Source organism: Carassius gibelio, chromosome B25, assembly GCF_023724105.1.
Source record: "Carassius gibelio isolate Cgi1373 ecotype wild population from Czech Republic chromosome B25, carGib1.2-hapl.c, whole genome shotgun sequence".
In the NCBI taxonomy this organism is placed as follows: Eukaryota; Metazoa; Chordata; class Actinopteri; order Cypriniformes; family Cyprinidae; genus Carassius; species Carassius gibelio.
The window spans coordinates 20712286-20732733 of NC_068420.1; the positions used below are offsets into that span (position 1 = coordinate 20712286).

Here is a 20448-nt window from a genome sequence, read left to right on the forward strand (position 1 = left end):
AATCTCGTCTACCACTCTTTCTACATCTGTTCCAGGAACTCCAATTAGAATCAGTTTATCTTTAAGTTTATTCAGCAATTTTGACAGGCTGATGTCATGTATCTCCTGGAGTCCTTCAATGACAGCTTGAATAACATATGTATGAAGCAACAACTTTGCCTGCAACTTAAGATAAAACAGGGCCAGATTTTTTAGAAACATGTCATCATCTACATGTTCTACATGTACACACATCCTCAGTGAGCGGGCCTGACTCTGACCGCAAGGTGTTTACAACGCCTTTTATTTTGGCGCCCATGTTAACAGATGACTGCATGTGCAAAGTTGTTTTACATCATAAAATAATCACGACGAATTGTGTGCCGATTAAATACGAAGTTACCGTGAATATAAACTATTAGCACTGAAACATGTCATTTATAACGAAGGAACACAGAGATTTTCAGCCTGTAGCCGCTATAGCGAAGGGGAATGTGTGAAATCCTACCGCAACCGCGCTACTGAAACCTGTTTTGCGCCTCGCGGACGGAGGATGCTTGAATCTGGGGTTACGAATATAAACCGCGAGTGTAGATACCTTCATATACTACAAGTTACCAAACATGAAAAATAAAAAACTGAAGTCACTTACCACAGTTGTGAATCACTCCTATTGTCATTAAAGGTAATCTCAAGGGTAAAAAAATGTCGGCTCCCATATTCAGATGCGCACGAATGTGAACTGCTCTCAGTAAGAGAAGTTTGCCCTGAGACCACACAAAGATCTGGTACGCTAGTTTGTACAAACTGCATGAGCACAGACCCCTTGGTGGTTGTCGTAAGCACCAACACATTGTGACCTCTTAGGTCTGGGATAAAGTATTGTAGCATCTAATGTCAGTATCTTCAGGCAGTTGATATGCTATGTCATATGGCAGCTACTCCACAGACCGCAGGCAGGGTGGCCACTCATGACCACACCCCAGTCGATGAGGAATGCATCTGTCACTAGCGTAACATGGCGAAAAGGATCTAAGGCACGGATGACCTCTGCGTTCTCCTCAGAGAGAACCCCTTGGTCTTGAGCCACCAATGTAGGGGTCTCATGTTCAGCAGGCCAAGAGGTATTACGTTGGACGCAGCTTACATCAGAGTCAGCAGTCTAGAACTGCTTGACAATGAGTGAACAGCCTTCTCTTCCTCTCATGACTGCGGTGAGGATTGACTCGATCCGAACAGGAGACATCTGTGCCTGCACCGTGGTCGAATCCCACACCATGCCAAGATAAATTGTTCTCTGTCCTGGAGAAAGCACACCTTTCTTGGCATTAAAGGTCCCATTCTTCGTGATCCCATGTTTTAAACTTTAGTTAGTGTGTAATGTTTTTGTTAGAGTATAAATAATATCTGTAAAATTTTAAAGCTAAAAGTTCAATGCCAAGCGAGATATTTTATTTAACAGAATTCGCCTATAAAAAACAACCCATTTGGACTACATCCCTCTAGTTCCTGCAGTAATGACATCACTAAAACAGTTTTTTTGACTAACCTCCTCCCACATAAATACACAAAAAAGGGGGCTTGGTCTTGTTGAGCTCCGACCGAGAAGAAGAAGAGCTGCGTTTGTGTTTGTCGCCATGTCGTCGAAACGCTGTTATTTTCATGTCGGAGTTCAATCACCTTTGTTGGGGCTTCCCAGGGACGCTGTACTTGGAGATTAATGGTTAGAATTTATGTTTAACTCGGTTCCCGGAAATTATAATCCACATGTAAAACTATGTGCAGAACATTTTGCTGAGGGCAGCGATCTTCCTAAATCTAAATCAGTTTAATGCCGGATTTGCAAAAAGATTATTCTTGAAAGATGGAGCAGTTCCCTTTTTGTCTGGAGAAGGCGTTGTTTATGGATCACAACTGGTAAGTGTATTTTATTATTTAAGTTGGTGCATTTAACAGTTTCTGTAACTTATTACACAAAGGGCAACGCTATTTAGCTTTGTTAACTAGATGTTAGGGCTGTGCAAAAAAATCTAATGCGATTTTAATGCACATCTTGTCAGTGATTATAAGTACATCTCCAGTAGTTTTCAAAACAAATCCACTTGCTAGCCCAATCGCGTTTTGAGGAGGTCAGCTGCTGTCAAATCACAACACAGGAACCGCTGGCACAATCAGAACTCGCTACGTATTTCTAAAGGAGGGCTTCATAGAACAAGGAAGACATCAGCCCATTTTTATGACAGTGGTCATAAAAAACAGTGGTATACAGATAGGTGAATTGCGTGAAAATATACTTAAAACAGTGGTATACAGATAGGTGAACTGCGTGAAAAATACTGTGTTTTTTTACACGCGAAACATGAACACGTTATATTGCACACTGTAAACACAGTCAAATCTTTAAAAAAAGCACGAAAAATGGGACCTTTAAGTCTTAACGCCAAGTTTTTTTGTGTAAACAAGAATGACATCTGGATGCCGAACCACCATCCAGTCTGATTGAGCTAATATCAACCAATCATCGCACCATGTGCTTCAGTCATGAAAGTGTGTGGAGAAAATGCAAGGCCAAAGGAAGAACCGGTTAAAAAGATGCATATCTAAAATAGGATGCAACACTTTATCCTTCCTCGGAATGGTGATGTTCTGACTGTACTACTCAGACACAACTATGCAAGGAGGTACCACCTCAATGGCCTCTGTCCTCAGAGGATGTCTACCTCTGTTCCATTACCAGAGCCTGCTCGAGGCCCACCGGGGTGGAAAAAGCCTCATTGAAATGGCAGTAGTTTCAGTAGTAGTCTATTAAAGGAACCAGTCTCTTGAGACTGACATCTGGTGTAATCAGAGCTGCTGGCTCAGTGCCCTGAAGCGGCAAATCAGCAGGTGGGATCTGAACTAGCTGCTAAAGAGAGCACTGCTACGTTTCTCAGCAGAACTGAGAGAAGTGCTCGCCGGAGACCGCTGCACCCTGGAACATGTGCAGGGTTGCCAGATCGATCTCCTGAGGGCTTTCAAGCCTCGAAAACTTTAGATCTAGGGAATGCGGGTGGAGATAGAAAGAACTGTTTCCAACCCGTCTGCCAGATCTCGTGCAATCCCAGAGAACTTAGTCGCCTCCACGCCTCAGCAACAGCAGGCCCAGCGAGAACGGAGAAGCATCAGCCCCCTTATTTTTCCTCTAGAGCCTACTGTGCAAGGTATGCTCCTCATTAAAGCTGCTTGTTATAATGTTAGGTCATAATATTGATTGTGTAACTGATGCTTGTGCAACTGATTTTTATGTAACTGATGCTTGTGGAACTAAGGTTTATGCAACTGATGTATGTGCAACTGCGGCTCATCGACGTCCTCCATGTCAGTCTCCTCTTGAGAAAGAAATGCGGAGCATCACGCCCTATCCTTGGGGGGGGGGAAATGCTAGTAAGTGAGATAAATGTTTGTGAAGGCTTCCTCCTCAAAGAGAGCCTTCTGAGAGTGAAACAAAGCAGTAACAAACGGTCACATCACAGGCCGTCAACTCCCTCGAGAGCTGATTCTGCCAATGCGCTACTTGCTCTACTACTTCCGCGTTCTTTTCAATAGGGCTCAGTCAGTTCCGGTTTAGCAATGGCTGTGTTCTACACCCGCTGTCTCCAGAACCTTCCTAAGATTAACGTTACCGATGTGCATTGTATTTGCAAAAAATCAACCAGCAAGCTGGAGAAAGGCTTTAAATTATACGAAGCCTCGTATGTACACCGTTACGAAGGTAAGCAACATTTAAATGTCAATTAGCTTTCAGTGCTAACTGTCAACTAACTATAAACAAACAAATGTTTTAATTGTTTTCATCGTATGTGTTTTTGTTATTGTTATCAGTATCAAATAAAGACAGGCTGTCGGGGAAAGTTAGCATTAGAGCCTTGTGTTACAGGTCAATGAGGAAGAATGAAGCACCACACAATTTGATAGTATGCTGGAGACATAGGGTTCACCGTTCTCCAAACCCAGTTCAGGGGTTCAAGTGTGTTCAAATAATCAAATGTGTTCAAATTTTCATGTGTTCATTTTCTTGAAGTATTACAAATAGGGGGACAATATGTGCCATTTTTCCTGGGCGCGTCCTTGCCAGGATTCCTGTATTGCTTTAATTCAAAGTACACTGTTAAAAAATTACTGTAAATTTTACAGTAAAATACTGGCAGCAGGGTTGCCAGCCAGGTACTGTAAATTTTACAGTAGTCGCACTGTAATTTAATTTACAGATTTTTCCTGTATTCTCAATTACAGTAAAATTCTGTAAATTAAATTATTGTAAAAAAAATTTTTATATTTTGTATACTGCATTTTTACAAAAAAATATATTATATACTGCATTTTTAATACATTGTATATGGCATTTAACAATTATTTAAATAGCAAATGCACACTTTCAAGTAGTTTACTGTGCAAAGCAATTCTTTGAAAAAAAGCATATGTGTATTTGCTATATTTAAAGTATGTAAAATGAAAGCATACAATATATTTTCCCTATTGCTGACTTAACTTTAACTGCATAAAGTGTTATATAATGCATAACTTAATTCACCAAAAAAATATAAAAAAATAAAAATTTTAAAATCTAAAAAAAAACAGGTCAAAATGTTATAAATCACTTTCAAATTTACATAAAAAAATGACATAAAAAGTATATTATTTTGAACTCATTTTTATTTATTTTAAAATTATTTCATTTTTTTTTAAATGGATATGAAATTTTGGCATGATTTCTTTTTTATTACTTGGAACATAATGGCCATCATGGACCTTGACACAAAGAAATATTCAAACTGCGTTATAACCAAACATGACCAACATGGTCATATTAAAACAGTTCACCCAAAAGTGAAAATTCTGTCATTTCTCACCCTCATGTCATTCCACACCCTTAAAACCTTTGTTCATCTTCACAACACACATTAAGATATTTTTTATAAAACCTGATGGCCCAGTGATGCCTACATTGCTAGCAAGATCATTTCCCTTTCCAATGCCCAGAAAGGTACTAAAAACATATTTAAAACAGTTTATGTGACTACAGTGGTTCAACCTTAGTGTAATGAAGCAATGAAAATACTTTTTGTGTGCCAAAAAACTAAATAATCACTATTCAACAGTATCTCGTGATGGATGACACTGCTTCATGAAGCTTCAAAGCTTTATTAATCTTTCAGTTCAAATCAGAGCATATCAAACTGCCAAAGTCACATGATTTCAGTAAATGAGGCTTCGTTATGTCATAAGTGTTTTGAAATTTCAATGGTTCGTGTGACTTTTGCAGTTTGATACACGTTCTGAGCAAATGATTTGAAACAAAAGATTCGTAAAGCTTCTAAGCTTCATGAAGCAGTGTTTTGAGATCACCCATCACTAGATATAGTTGAATAAAATCGTTGTTTTGGGAGATGGGGGTGGGGGGGGGGGGGGGGGGGGGGGGTTGGCAAAAAAAGTATTCTCGTCGCTTTATAATATTTAGGTTGAACAACTGTAGTCACATGAATTGTTTTAAATGTTTTAGAGGCTTTCTGGGCATTGAAAAAAAGAAATGATCTTGCTAGAAATGCACGCTTCACTGAGCCACATCTTAATGTGTGTTGTGAGGATGAACGAAGATCTTACGGGTGTGAAACGACATAAGTAATTATTGACTTAATTTTCATTTTTGGGTGAACTAATCCTTTAAAAACCACAAAGACATTTTCAGATAGCTATCATCATTAAGGAATAGACCAATATTGCCAAACAAGTCATACAAAAAAAAGTGATGCATGACTGACCGGAAGGAGCCGCGCACTTGCAGAAGTCATACAAACTTTCCATCAAACAGATAAAAATCAACCAAATAACAATTATGCTCTAGATGAAGTTCCATCCCAGGATTCAAAGTGTGACTAGAAATATTGAAAAGAGTAAAGAGGACAATACATTAGATATATTACAAAACATAATAATACTTTCAGAAACAAATAGGGGGAGGACAGATACAGTCAGAGACAGATACAGGGATGAGAGGTACAGTCAGAGAGAGACAGAGGGATGAGAGGTACAGTCAAAGGCAGATAGAGAACAATAAAAGGAAGACGCAATCTTGGTGTGTGTGTATCCTTACATTTCAGAAATTCCATTGGAATTTGCACAGAAGAGTGGCAACATGTGGGTTGACTGCCACACATTTTCTTCTGTATCACTTGTCCTGTTTTTATTTCGATGGCACTTTTCCCTTGGCTTTGGGTCCTCTCTCTGGATTTATGCCCACAAAGCACCTAAAGGGTCATGAAACAGACAATATGTAATTAAGAGCGGTTTTAGGACCTCCAAGAAAGTTGGAGATGTCCACTAATAATAAAAAAAAAACATATTTAACTCAATAGCTTGCTGGTGTTAAATAGGGAGACAAATATATTCTCTTCTCGAGTTAAGACACATTGTTTTAAAGGCATCAACAGAAATAACACTGATAACATAACATTATTAAAAGGAATGTTCTGATATAACTTTTCTATAAAATGCTGGTTCTGAAGTTGTTAGAATTCAACCATTACCTTTGAATGAACTCCAAGGTACACACTGCTTCCTCCTGATACTCAAGATTAAACTAGTAATAAGCAGCAAACAGAGTGGCAAGGCCGGACAGGAAACTGGGCTGAGTGCCCTCACACACCACCTCGCCTTCAATACTCAGCATCCAGTGCCCACTTGTCAAAGTGTCTCCTAAAACAATCAATATCACAATAGTAATTAATACCTATACCATTTTTTTTTTTTTTTTTTGTATTTCAGATTTTTACATTTACATTACATACTATATTTAGTAGGGGTGGGATAAAAATGTGATTCTTAAATGTATCGCAATGCATAAGCAGACGATTCTGAACTGATTCACAAATGTCAAAAATCAATTTTCTAAACGTTAATTAATGTAATGTTGACGGAAAGTAAAAGGCGGATCTCTGAAACGCGGAAGTGCATGCCCAGACAGTCTGTGACATGCACATATTTCTTTTACTGTCTATGGTGTGTATCCACTGGCGCAGAGCAAGCGTTTTGAGACCTATAACGTTACTTGAGCGTTTTCAGTCCATTTAATGGAAGTTGAGCTTCCATAGGTGCATATGGTTTGTGGTGGATCGATTATGCAGCAAAATGCCTCCTAATGTGAAACAGACTGCAAGCACTTTGTTTTTTTCTTCCTGAACCTTCTGGTTGTTCGTTCATTTGAAATGACTCGAAAAAAGATTCGTTCATTTTGCTGAACGAGACTCAAAAGTCCGATTCGGTAAAATGATCCGAACTTCCCATCACTACAACTGATGATAAGATTCAAGTCATAGACGCAATAAAACAACTCGTTTGTTTATTGGTCAGTGTCGCGCATGATCAGTTCATTTGTTCAAGTGTCACCGCACTGATAAGGAGCATTTGTGCACCCTGTGCCAAAATACACACAAGATTTGCCGGCCGACATAAATATAGACACATATATATAAATAGCATATTTAATAATTTCAAGGAAAACGTATTTGGTCGCCCTAAGGTAATAAATTAGGCTAACTATACAAAGCAGACTTTATATCAAACAGATTTGTTAAAGTTTTCACATTAACGTTACCTGAAGTTAGCAAATGCTCAAAAAAAATCTACATCTCACTGGTAACGTTAACCTCTTAGAAAAGCACCACTGAGAATTTATATGACACACACATCCTCCGTGAGCGACCCTGACTGACCGCGAGGCTTTAGAAACGCGTTTTATTTGGGCGCCCGTGTTAACAGATGACTGCATGTGCAAAGTTGTTTTACATCATAAAATAATCACGACGAAGTGTGCTGATAAACACTAAGTTACAGTGAATATAAACTATTAGCACTGAAACATGTCATTCATAACGAAGGATTCCAGAGATTTTCTGTCCATGGCTGCTATAGCGCCGGGGGATGTGTGAAATCCTACCGCGACCGCGCTACTGAAACCCCGCGCAATTCTGCCTCGCGCCCCGCGGACGGATGATGCTTGAATCTGGGGTTACCAATATAATCCGCGAATGTAGATGCATTCATATACTATAAACTACCAAACAAGAAATATAAAAAACTGAAGTCACTTACCACAGTTGTGAATCACTCCTCTTGTCTTTAACGTTAATCTCCTCGACCGTTGACGATGCGGCTCCGAAGATTTGAAATTTACAGCAAAATTCTGTAAATTTGAGTCAGACCTACACGTGACCCCAGAATGCATTGCAGTTTACAGCAATATGCTGTATTATTAAAAAACAGTCCGCGGCTGTAAAATAATGCTGTAATTTTTACAGCAATTCATTACAGTGTACCTTGAGAGCATTTTGAAAACATAAGGAACCGATGTCATACACCGATCGGTTTGCATGCAAACAAAGTTAAAATCTAGATATTTTAGGCAATGTAGAAATCCTTGCCAGGAAACGTCCTGGAAAAATGTCTCTTATGCTCAACCTAATTTCAAATAACGATTGTAGCAGCCCTTCAGCTTCATAGAAAATAAACAGAGTTTTCGATGGGTGCCTTCGATTTATTTTAAGATGCAATAAACTTCATTGCTTAAGTGATCGTTGTCACAATTCTTTGTTGCAAATGTTCTCCATGCATCACAACACTGTGTTTACACATTAACTTCATAGCACCATAACAATTGTATCACAGCATGGTGACACCGTAAATCTACAAAGAAAACAAAAAAAACAATACATAAATATCAAAGCAAAAAAACTCAAACATTCACAATAAAAACAAACAAGCAAACAAACATTCATTACACATTTAACATTGTTCAAATTAAACAACAAATGGTACCAAAGAAATACAAAGTAAACAAACTTACGTACCTTGCTCTGCTTGCCAAAGAGATACTAAAGATTAAAGCTTAAACCATTTTCTCAAGCTTGTTAGCTCAAGAACAAACGTCAAAATACTTAAAAAAAAAAAAAAAGTGTATTTCACCATCTATTGGTGACACCAAGCAAAACAAATGAATGGGGAAGGGCATTACAAGGAGGTTTTTGCAGAAGAATCATAATGTTGTCAGTCTGAATTTGAAATCTGTATTAAGATCCCTGTATGGTTCCAGCATTAAGTATTACCTAAAACCAAAGTAGCCATGGAGTAATCTGCTCCTTCAAAGCCAACTTGGTTATTGTTCTACTTAAATTAACATGCTACTAACTTGGACTTTATTGGTAAGAAATACAAGTTAATAATTATATATGTATTTTTTAAGTTGGACTCAGGGATGCTTCACCTGTGGTGCTCACACAAAGCAAGTGTTCATGTGTGGCAGGCACTGCTTTGTGCAATCACACGGTTGCCTTACTCTTTAAGTAAGGTTGCTCATTTTCCCCAGCTTAATTAATCTGTTGTACCCCCTGTGTTTAGCTGTACTAAAAGAGAACAATCCTGGCATAAACCACAAACGTAATTAAAATCAGAATTTTAGCCTTATATAATTACTGTATAATCACAATAAGTGACATTGTGAAATTTAGACTAAAATGTCAATGTAATTCTGAGATCGGGAGCATCAAAGTTCAATTTCATCCTTTTAATTCACCATGATTTCAATATTTGACATGATCTTATTAAATATATCAAGGCTATATTTTCACAGAATGTGCTTTACATTATGTAGGAAAATTATATGTAGAAACAGTTTTTTTTTTTTTTTAAGTGCATTCTATGTTTATAGTTTCAACATTGTCATTCTCTCTAATATTGCTTACATTTGTCTGTCAGGGTGTATAGACAGATAGACATAGTAATTAGAGTAGTCTAAACATTGGTGGAATCTTACATATAGATGTGATTACATATACTCAGTTTTAGATGCAGGTAAACAATTTGTAAATGTATTCAGTATAAGACTTCTGCTTACAGGTTTCCCAGCTACCGACACCTGATGTCATTCTGGTTGGCTAATCGTGCCATCCGTACACAAAATCATTCCTGTGTCCAGATCAAAATCTGCTGCTAGAAAGCATGAAGATATCACACGTGTACTGCCACCATCAGAGGTAGGTCATATACTTGCATGCACACGATAAGTGTGACTGTACATTTACAGAACACAGTACAGGGCAGTATTTACAATGTGTTATCTATATGTTTTTATACACTTAACTTACCTTTCATGCATGTTTTACATTTCCAGAGACAGCTGCTGCAGCCAATCGATTATTTTTTATTCCCCTATCTACCTGTCAGTTGGTTTAAAGGAGAGAGACCTGGCACACCGATTTCATATGCATCCTTCCACAGTGAGCAGAATAATTACGACGTAGACAAACTACCCCTATACACTGCTGGGATCAGTGTGTGTGTGGCTTTCAGCAGCTGATGTGAAATCTAACCTCCTTGAAGAGTTCACGGATTTCCCAGACACACAGGTCATCATTGACTGCACTGAGATCAGATGTCAAACACCATCCTCACCACTACTCCGAAGTGAAATGTACTCAAATTACAAATCTCACTGCACAATGAAAGGCCTCATTGGAATAGCTCCTCATGGACCAGTGACATTTGTCCCTCAGCTTTATGCTGGGTCAATGAGTGACAGGGAGATCTTTAAACAGTGTGGGATAACAAAAAGACTGACAGAAGACATGACAGTTAAGGTTGATAAAGGCTTTCTGATTAGTGACTGTGTCCGTTGCAAAGTGTACTGTCCACCATTTCTCTCCAGGTTTAAGCTGATGCCAGCACATCAGGTGAAAGAATTACAGGCAATAGCAAGAATGCACTTTCTATAAATGGCTTGTCATGTGACATGTTCATGGTGGTAACAAGTGGCTTGTCCTCAAGGTTGAATTCTGCGTATGCCTCCTCAACTCTAAACATGCACGGATTTGGTAAAAGGCCCACCATCCCTCTGTAGAGTCCACTTCTGTAGGGGAATGTTTTGCTTGAAAATTGTTGTTGCTAGCAAACCCCTCCAATCAGAAATCATGCTGAACGTGTAGCTCATGTAGCTGTTTTTTTTTCAGCTCCTCCACTTCATTAGAGAGTTCTTCTACTTTAACACATGCCAGGTCTATTGAAGAAGGCTCAGGAATACAACAGTAATCATGATCCATAAACAAAGGCTGTTCTCACTCCCCTGCCCTTATGCCTCTCCTTAGAATATGGATCGCAGCATGTGACCAATTTATAATTATCGCGAAGCACGTTCCAGGTACAGAAAACCAAATTGCTGACTCTTTGTCTCGTTTTCTGTTTCAGAAATTCAGGACGCTGGCTCCAGAGGTGGACCAATTCCCTACTCCGGTTCCTCACTATTCGGAATTTATATTCCCGTAACTCACCCTCTAAAACCACTTCTCGAAGCATCGCTCAACTCTATTCTCCAAGCAGTTTCTCCCAGAACCCTCCAGTCATACGTGACTGCGTGGAGATGCTTTAAGATATTTCACCTCACTTATAACATCCCTTTCCCTGATTTTTCCCTACTATCTATCACCTCTTTCATTTTGTTTCTCAACTGCGTCAAGGGTCTCCAAGTCAGATCCATCAAAAGCTACCTGAGCGGAGTCCAGTTTTTTCACAAACTGATGTGCGCTCCCTCACCTGAAATAAACAATTTGCAAACCTCCCGCTTAATTAAAGGTATCCATCATTCCCAGCCCACCCATCCAGACACTAGAAAACCCATAACGCTAGATATCCTCACAAAATGTATCCACACCCTGAGCACAAATTACCCACCCATCAGCATTGCCCACACTCTCGACGCCATGTTCACCCTAGCTGTTTTCGGTTTTCTTAGGTGCTCGGAGCTTACGATCTCCTCTAATTTCAGTCCGAAAATCAACCCTACTGTATCAGACCTAACTGTACTCGATGACGAAACAATCACTTTTTCAATCAAACAAAGCAAAACAGACCAACCCAAGAATGGTAATTTTATATATATTTTCAATCTCCCCTCCCCAATCCAGCCTTGCCAATCCATCCAGGCATTTCTACACCTTAGGAATTCCCAGGCAAAATCCCCACACGAACCACTATTCACCGACGAGTCTAAAAAAACAGTCACTCGTTTCTGGTTCCAAAAACACCTCAGGTGCGTCCTGCAATTATCGGGCATCCTAGCAACCAATTTCTCCACCCATTCCTTTCACATCGGGGAAGCAACTTCAGCAGCCCAAAAAGGCCTCTCCAAGCAGCAGATCCAAACTCTTGGAAGATGGTCTTCAGAAAGCGTACCAAAGATATATCAGAACAAATCAGTTTCACATAAAGAAAGGCCACCAAACCCTCATCGGCCACAAAAAAAAAAAAAAAAAAAAAAAAAAAAAAAAAAACTTTCAGTTAGTACCTATTGAACACCAACGAGTACATCGCAGCGAAAACAAATTTTCCCTCCAATGGCAAGGCGTACACCATCCAATATCGCAAATTAAGCTTTTGCTGAACACCAACGGCGGGCTTCGCAGATAAACAATCTAAATTTTCCCTCTGATGACCAGAGAAACTACTATTTAAAAATAAATACATATTAAAAAAAAAAAAAAAAACTCCCCCCAGAGGCCGGCCACAGCCTCCCGGCCAGATAACCTTACCTTTTCTATCCTATGGTTGGCTAGGCTTCCCTCTTCGATGCCAGGAGCTCGAGCTCCCATCAGATGCTGACAAGAGCCTCCCGGCCAGACAACCTCACCTTTTCCATTCTGCGGCCAGCAAGGCTTACCCGTTCGTTGCCAGGAGCTCACACTCCCTTCGGACGTAGGTGAAAGCCCCCGGCTACCTTTCTTGAGGTTCTGTCTTACTTACAGAGAGGTTTACCCATCCAATGCATGGAGTCGGGGCTCCCATTGGATGTAGGTGAGAGCCTCCTGGCTAGACAACCTTACCTTTTCTGTCTTTTGGCCAGCAAGGCTTAACCGTTCGATGCTGGGAGCTAAACTCCTATCAGACGAAGGTAAGAGCCTCCAGGCTAGACAACCTTTTCCATCCTTCAGCCAGAGAGGTTTACCTGTTCGATGCCGGGAGCTAAGCTCCTATCGGACGTTGGTCAGAGCCTCCTGGCTAAACAACCTGACCTTTTCCATCCTTTGGCCAGCAAGGCTTACCCGTTCGATGCGAGTGCTCCCATCGGACGCTGGCGAGAGCCTCCTGGCCAGACAACCACTACCATTCCACGTGGTTTAGGTCGCAAACCCAATCCACCCAATAAGCAAGCCTTCCGATGCCGCAAGTTCCAAACACACAAACAAACCCTCCTTCCATCCTACGGTCATCGAGGCTTACCCCTCTCATGTCGTGAGTTGCAAACTCTCATAAGACATCGACAAGAGCCTCACGGCCACACAAAATTACCTTTTCCATCCTATGGCCTGTGAGCCTTACCCAGTTGTTTCCGGGAACAGGAAGTCCCTGTTGGACGCTGGCGAGAGCCTCCTGGCCACTTAATGCTACCTCTTCTGTCTCACATCTGGAGAAGCTTACCTGTTCGATGCGTGTGCTCCCTTCGGACGCCGGCAAGACCAGTGCTCTATGCTATTTTTGTGAGGGCGTTCTTTAAACTGAGCTCGGAGCCCTTCCCTTGACAGCATGCCAAATATGCATACCATACCTCAGCTAATTATATGTAAGCGTAAACTAGTGAAATTGTGTTTTTATTAACAAGATTCGGGAGGAGCGCGTCAGATACTTAGCCTAATTGACACAGGTGGACCATAATCAAGTAATCAATCCTATAGTATAAATATCGCTGACTTACCTCTATCCATTGATGGTTTATCAGCATCCCTCCTCCACCCCATCTCCACACTTTGAGTTCACTTTATAAATAGACGGTGAAGGGGGGTACCCTAGGTTCGGGCCAATGCCGAGCTCTGAGCCCTTCCCCGGACAGCACGCCAAATACGCATACCATACCTCAGCTAATTATATGTAAGCGTGAACTAGTGAAACATTAGAAAAAAGTCATTAAGCTATATCTTAGAACGCTGAGATAGATCATGGTGTAGATCATGGTGTATTTTCAATGAAAAAAAAAAAAAAAAAAACTCTACTGGACTATATTAAATACACTGATTCTGAAAGACATTCATAAATAGTGACTCTGATGTAACGATCCAAGCGGTTGTAACGGAAACAGCTCAATTTAGCTCAAAGGGAATCATTTAATAATTTAAAGGGAATTTGAACAGAATCACTATTTCACGGGTGATCACTGAGACGCCCTGCGATTCTCTGAACGAGCCGTTTAACATCAAATCTGCGCTGGATACTAATATCCAAACTATAGTGAAAACACTATCAATTAGCACAGTAACAAGATCGGCAGTTTAAGACATTAACTTGTAAGCGCAAAACACAAGCTATTTCTCTTTTCAATATGAATAAGGCTTTATTAGATAAATCTAAGACATATAAACTAATCTAACACATAAACGCATGCACACACACTTTCACACAAGTTGCAGGAAGATCGAAAGTTAGGGAAAAATGAGTTTAAGAGAATGGAAATATGGAATCCCAAATTTACAGCAATACGTTAAATTGCATAGACATGAACAACCATCAATCACGTAATTAGCCCTCGCATTGAGTTCCTCAGTAAGGTTGAAGTTATATTAGATACACCAGCGGTCACAGTCTGGAGGTAAAGTTACTTGCGTCTCCTGTGACAATGGAGTCCAGGTGAAAGGGCTATCCCGAGGTCATTGATTGGCTGGAAGTTCAGTCGCTGAAGTGATGTCTTGGGAAGCCTGTGGTTGTTGGGCGTTGGCTGAAGATGGAGTTGTGTGGCTGGTTGGAGTTGAAACACGCAGATGAGGTCGACATTACAAAACTTAACTCAGAACAGTGATGACTAAACAGCATGGCTAGAGAAGCTAAAGCTAGGTAGCAAAGCTACAAGCTAAAAGCTAAGAGCAGGCATGACTGATAGCACAAGCAAGGCTAGAACTAAAAGCAAAGATTTTATGGTGTCCTAAGTATTTAAACTGGCCTGTTGGGCACACCTCAAATGTTGTCTTGACCAATCAGATATTGTCTTGTATCATAAATCATATGTTTATCTTACCAAGCATGTGGTCCGAATTTTCCTGCCTTGCAGGGTCTAATTTTGGACATGATTCCTCTTACTAGGTTATGATATATTTCACAAATAAATGATTGTCAGGACAATATCAAGCAAGCAGATTCGATCACACACATACCAAACATGACTATGAATCGTTAAGCTATGCCATAGTTATTAAAAAAACATACACAATAAGTGATTATAACATGATAGTCAAATGTGTGGGTTACACATAAATGAATATGGAGTGAAGCGATGGACTGATTCATTTATAAGCCTTTTTGAGTTCATTCTGGTCCATATATATGTACAAAAATAAGTTTCTTTGTCATTCTCTGACATAGGGATGTTCTGTGAAGAGGTTCAAAGCTCCTTCCCCCCCTTTAGGAATTTCAGTCTGGTTCTGGGGGGAGATCAATGGAAGTGTTTAACTCAATCTCATGGGTTTACATGTGATGTCCAGCGTTGCATTTCCATTACGAACAACACATTTGACACCAAATTTCTCTTCTTCGAATTGAAATTGTCAATAATTGTTCTAGCGGTGTTAATGTTGAAAGCTGTTGTGTGAACAAGTTGGTTGGTCATCTTGCTTGGTTCTCGTGGCACTAGAACTGATTTATGACTTCCTGAGGAATTCGGCTCTGTGTTTCAAACATCGCTTTGATAGACTCTTTAATTTGTCTGGTTTGACTCAATTCTGATACATATTCCCCTTTCGATCGGCGAGGGGTTTAGGTGAAGACATCGTCGATCACTGGAGAAACAAAGGCAGAAGAAGCAGACAAACAAAGCAAACAGCAAGACAACACCTCCATGACAGTTAATGTACTGGTGCAGGCATCAGGCTATTTTGGTAAACGTGGTTAAGTTCAATTAGTCAATGTAGTTTAGCACATTGAGGATAGTTTAGATCGTCTTGGAAATTGTTTTTTTTATTTTGATTCATCAATCAAATTTGTGGTTAACTTTGTTGGGTTCTTCTAGGTTGTCTTACTTTACACGTTTACCGTTAGTTTTGTAGTAAGCTCATTTTCAATGAAATTAATTGACCTATCATGAATGGAGCTCTCTAGCTTCCATACAGTTTAGAGTGGCTGGCGGATATTAGGTGTTGCGAGTCAATCCTAATATCAGACCTTCGACCCTTGCAGGGTGTCTAGGCATTTCACCTACTCAGGAAAGAGGGGAAGGAGAAGGATAGGTAAAAGAAGAACAAAACAAAACAAGGCTGCTGTGGGTTTTCCTAGCATGGGTTACAACTACTATTGAGCTAGGATGTCAGGTGCAGCTAGTGTGTCGTGAACCTTAACTTAGTGTCAGGTGTTCTACCTATTGTGAGGATGGCTGCACGTTTCTTCATGGTGGGTATGTGTAACTTTGTTACACTAAAAGTTGGATATTCTACCTGTGGGAAGAATATGTTTGTTGAATGTGTTATCAGTAGATGTGTTTACCTCTGGGTGTAGGTAATGTTGTGTGTGTTAATGGTGTAGTGCATGTGTGGTCAGATCTGTTCAAGTCTGTGTTGTCTCCCCCTTTTTCTAGCATGTCACTGAAGACTGGCTCTCAGCATCCTTGGCCTGGATGAGGACGTGTCCATGGTCTAATGAGGGTCAGTCCAGCAAGGCAGGAAGTTCTTTAGCAGACAGTCGGAGGCAGTTTGGCATGGCTGTGTGTCTCCCATGTCTCCCATTTTGCATTCTTCTTGTGATGCCTTCTGGCTGTAGCAGACTTTCTGACCTTCTGTGCTCTGGTGGTTGGTGTTGCACAGACAGGGAATGTGTTTCTTGGAGTTGGAGTTAATTTGACAGTTTGTTAGTGACTGTGTTAGGTTACTGAGGTGATGTCCTTTAGTACCTCAGATTTTTCATCAACGATTGGCCGTGAAAGACTTGTTCGTTCTGGGTGGTTGTTGAATAGCTGCTTGTCATCTCTGATGTGGTGTACCAGGTGATCACCGGCCTTCCGTTCTGTCGCCGGTCACAGTGAGCATGACTAAGCTTTGTGGTCATATACATGTAAATTGTCTTGAAAGAATGCTATTGTGCATACTCAGCACTGTGCATGTCTGAGTGGTGCTGAGGTGGGTTTTGTTGTAGCTTACCCACACGAGTTGCTCTTGGATGAGTCAGGTGATTACCTTTGGATATCTGGTTAGGTTTCCAGATGTTCTTATCCTTTTGGTTTCTTGAGAAACGTGGCTGGTCCCATGGATTTTTCCAGCAGTTGGGCTGAAAATGGTCATGGATATGAGTGTCACGCTGTCTGTGCTCTTGATGGAAGACTCTAGTGTTGTGATGCCACTGGGTGTCGTCCAGTGCAAGGCTTGAGTCTTTGTTAACAGAGTTCAAGAGTGTGGAGGTTCTGTTACCTTTCTTTGAGGCTATCTTCTGTTTGTTATAGGCCTTCTGTGTTAGGTCACGCAACTGTTGGATGGTCATGGAGTTCGGACAGGCCATGACACCTAGATGGTGACTGACTCCAGGGTGCTGATTCTTTAGGAAGAGGGTTTTGAAGTTCACATCCTCTCCGAGGTCAGGTTGGTTGTGTGCACCAAAGTAGTCTTGTCGGAGTCGGTTGTAGGAAGCTCTTGACGGCCTTGTTTGGTTTCCAAGGCAGTTAACAGTCCATGTTCAGACTCTGGGTCTTTAAACTCTTTAATCAGGACCTCACGAAGTCGCTGGTAGTTTGACTTAGTTTGACTGGGCTGTCGATCTAGAAAGTTTCGTACCTCGGGACTGGATGTGGCTCTAAGGAGGTATAACTGGTCTCTGTCAGTCACCTGAGGTCTCACTTCCAGATGAAATTCAATATCTCGCAGATAAGCCTGGATGTCGTGGCCCTCTTTGGAGTTCGGATTGAACCTGCTGATGTTTCAGACAGCTTGTTGAGGTCTTTGATGGTCATCCCGTGTGCAGCTCCAAGGCCTTGGACGGGAGGTTTTCTTTCGTTGGCAGGAAAGGGTTGTGTGGCGAAGGCAGGTGAGGTTTTAGGTTGTGGCCCTCCGCTCCTTTCGTCATATGCCAGTTCTTGGACGTGGGACTCTGCTCTGCTCAGCAGTGATGAGGCTAAGAGACGTTTCTCTTTCCTTGGCTCTTGTTTGTGCTTGTAAGCATATTGGAGTTCTTTTCTGACCATGTAGAGCTCATCGTTGGTATCATCTAGTTGTTGGGTCAGATTGTCCGTTTCAGTTTCATGTCTAGCTTGGCTTTCTCTAGTAGCTGTTCGGCATACTGGAGTCTGTTTACCAGGTCTTTCTGAGCAGCCGTTGTATGTTGCTGGTCGAGCTGAGCTGCTGCCAGGGCTGCTTGGAGCTTTATAACTTGTTCCGTTGTTTCCCGCTCCCTCTCGCTGGGTGCTTTGAGTTGATCTTGAACTTTCACTTCCAGCTGGTCTATGCGACGTTGAGCACGTGTCAGCTCCTCTTGAAGGTGGGTGATGTGCTTGTCGCTCAGTTTCAGCTGGGTTGTGAAGGCATAGCTTAGTGAGCTCGTGATCTTGACTAGCTCCTCGTGGTTGTTGTTCTGGCTTGAATCTTGTGTCAGGAATCTTCTCAGGATTAGGATTATTATTAAAAATAATAACAGTTCAAATGTCTTTGGAGTGAGGCTGTCTGTCATGCCTCTCAGCCAAATGTTCACATCTTCCCCATGGGCAATGGGGTCTGCAGTCTGCTGCATGTTGGCATGCTAGGGAGAAGAGAGACTGACACAGATCTGTGTGGAGTAAAAGCCTATGTGTGGTGGGGCAACTAAGTCTTGTATCAGTGATTGTGAACCACTAGTGAAATGTGGTGATGACTGATTTGGTCTCAGGGTGTCTAAGTAGACTAGAGATTTGAAGACTTTGTCACTCTAATGAGGAGGAGGAAAAGAGAGAAAGAGATGAAAAACAAATTAAATGACAAGCAAAATTTCTGTTTTTCAACTGAGGAAAATTATTATTTCTCCAATTCAACGTTATCAAAACGGTAAACAATATTATTATAATTCTTGTTTTGGATTAAAGAATACAATAATAATTCTGATATCTCTTTTCTTAGTCTGACAGGATTGACACCATACACCTTTCAGTTGGACCGCTCAACAGGGAGGCTGCAAAGGCGACAGTTGTATAACACGTATCTCTATTAAATTGATCTCAACGTTGGATGAGATGCTAAAACTTGGATTGCGTTTTCAAATGTAGGGAGGTTAGGAAGAACAAGGGAGAGGTTGATTACAATCAAAATTCATAAGGATGATTTGTCGTCTTTGGCACGATTGTGTATTTAATTCATTTAGAATTGATTGATGGTTCTTACATGTCCTACAAATGAACAAAGATAAGAGGAAAGTAAAGGAGAGAGGACGGAGATGGTAAGTCTAATTTATTTGAACACGTAGTGAGGAATAACTATGTCTCCTTTTAGGGCTCATGTGTGTCGATCCCAAGCTAGGTTAAAGAAATGGTAAGAAAAAAGTAAAATAAAATAAAAAATAATAAATGGGCAAAATATGCAAAAATGAAATTAGAGGAAATCAATAAGTGAAACAATAGTGGTTACGTGTTTAACCAAAACAGGAAGAGGGGTAAGACGCAATCAAATAAGTAATGGTCTGAATAGCATACATTCAGATTGGTAATAAATAAATTAAGTAGAATAATTTTACTTAAACTTTCAAAGTTCAAGGCTTATTCATTCCTAAAATAATTAGGCCCAAAAGAGAATACTAGACATAAAAGATCATATGAAATGATCTAAGAGGGAAATTTTAAATGATTCTAAATAAATGTAATGTTTCAATTAAATTTCAATTTTGTCACAATTAATAATTGTGAGTTAGTATTTCCCTTTCTAGTAAAATGAAAATAAGTGGTATAGTGAGAAAAGAGAGCAATAAGTGAGAGAAAGAGACCAACAAGTGATAGTTAAGATGTTTAAAGGGTTAAATCACATCAGCGTTGCCCAAACACACCCTATTCATCCATCGAATTGTAATGGTAATGGCTAACCTTTGAGGCTAGTGGCTTTAGCATAGACTTCAATGTAAATGCAACGGTTTCGTTAGCTTAGCAAGACCGTGGAGTTTGTTTACACTAGTGTGCTGCGCGTGCACAGTTCAGAGTTGCTCTGGAAGTACGTTAAGGCTTCCGGGTCAATGTCGTCACTATGGCAACCAAAACACTGTCGATAAATCCTCTAACATTCACTCCATTTTAAAACATGTGCATAACGTTGAAAGGCCTGTGAGTGGAGGATACATCAGATAAATTTTTGTATAGTTTTCTAAAACATTTTGTATCAATGTACAAACTTCACAATCATCGGGAAGAAGGAGCCGGGAACCGGCGGACAATCTAATAAGATTTAATAATAAAATAAACACAAAAAAGCGTGGCAG

The 20448-nt window shown here is 40.4% G+C and overlaps 1 protein-coding gene and 1 long non-coding RNA gene across 3 annotated transcripts in view; one reads left to right on the plus strand and one right to left on the minus strand.

Moving 5' to 3' along the window:
• Positions 1–20448, plus strand: part of LOC128014423 (histone H4) — a 201962-nt gene that overhangs the window by 171920 nt on the left and 9594 nt on the right. The gene's annotated exons all lie outside the window — the stretch shown is intronic.
• On the minus strand, positions 5434–8326 carry LOC128014434 (uncharacterized). 2 transcript variants are annotated; one of them, XR_008183535.1, is made up of 4 exons: positions 8107–8326; positions 6543–6711; positions 6110–6263; positions 5434–5891 (listed from the first exon to the last, which is right to left on the minus strand). It is a non-coding gene; the product is annotated as an uncharacterized LOC128014434 (long non-coding RNA). The 2 variants fall into 2 exon arrangements; XR_008183536.1 differs by lacking the exon at positions 8107–8326 and adding an exon at positions 6804–7055.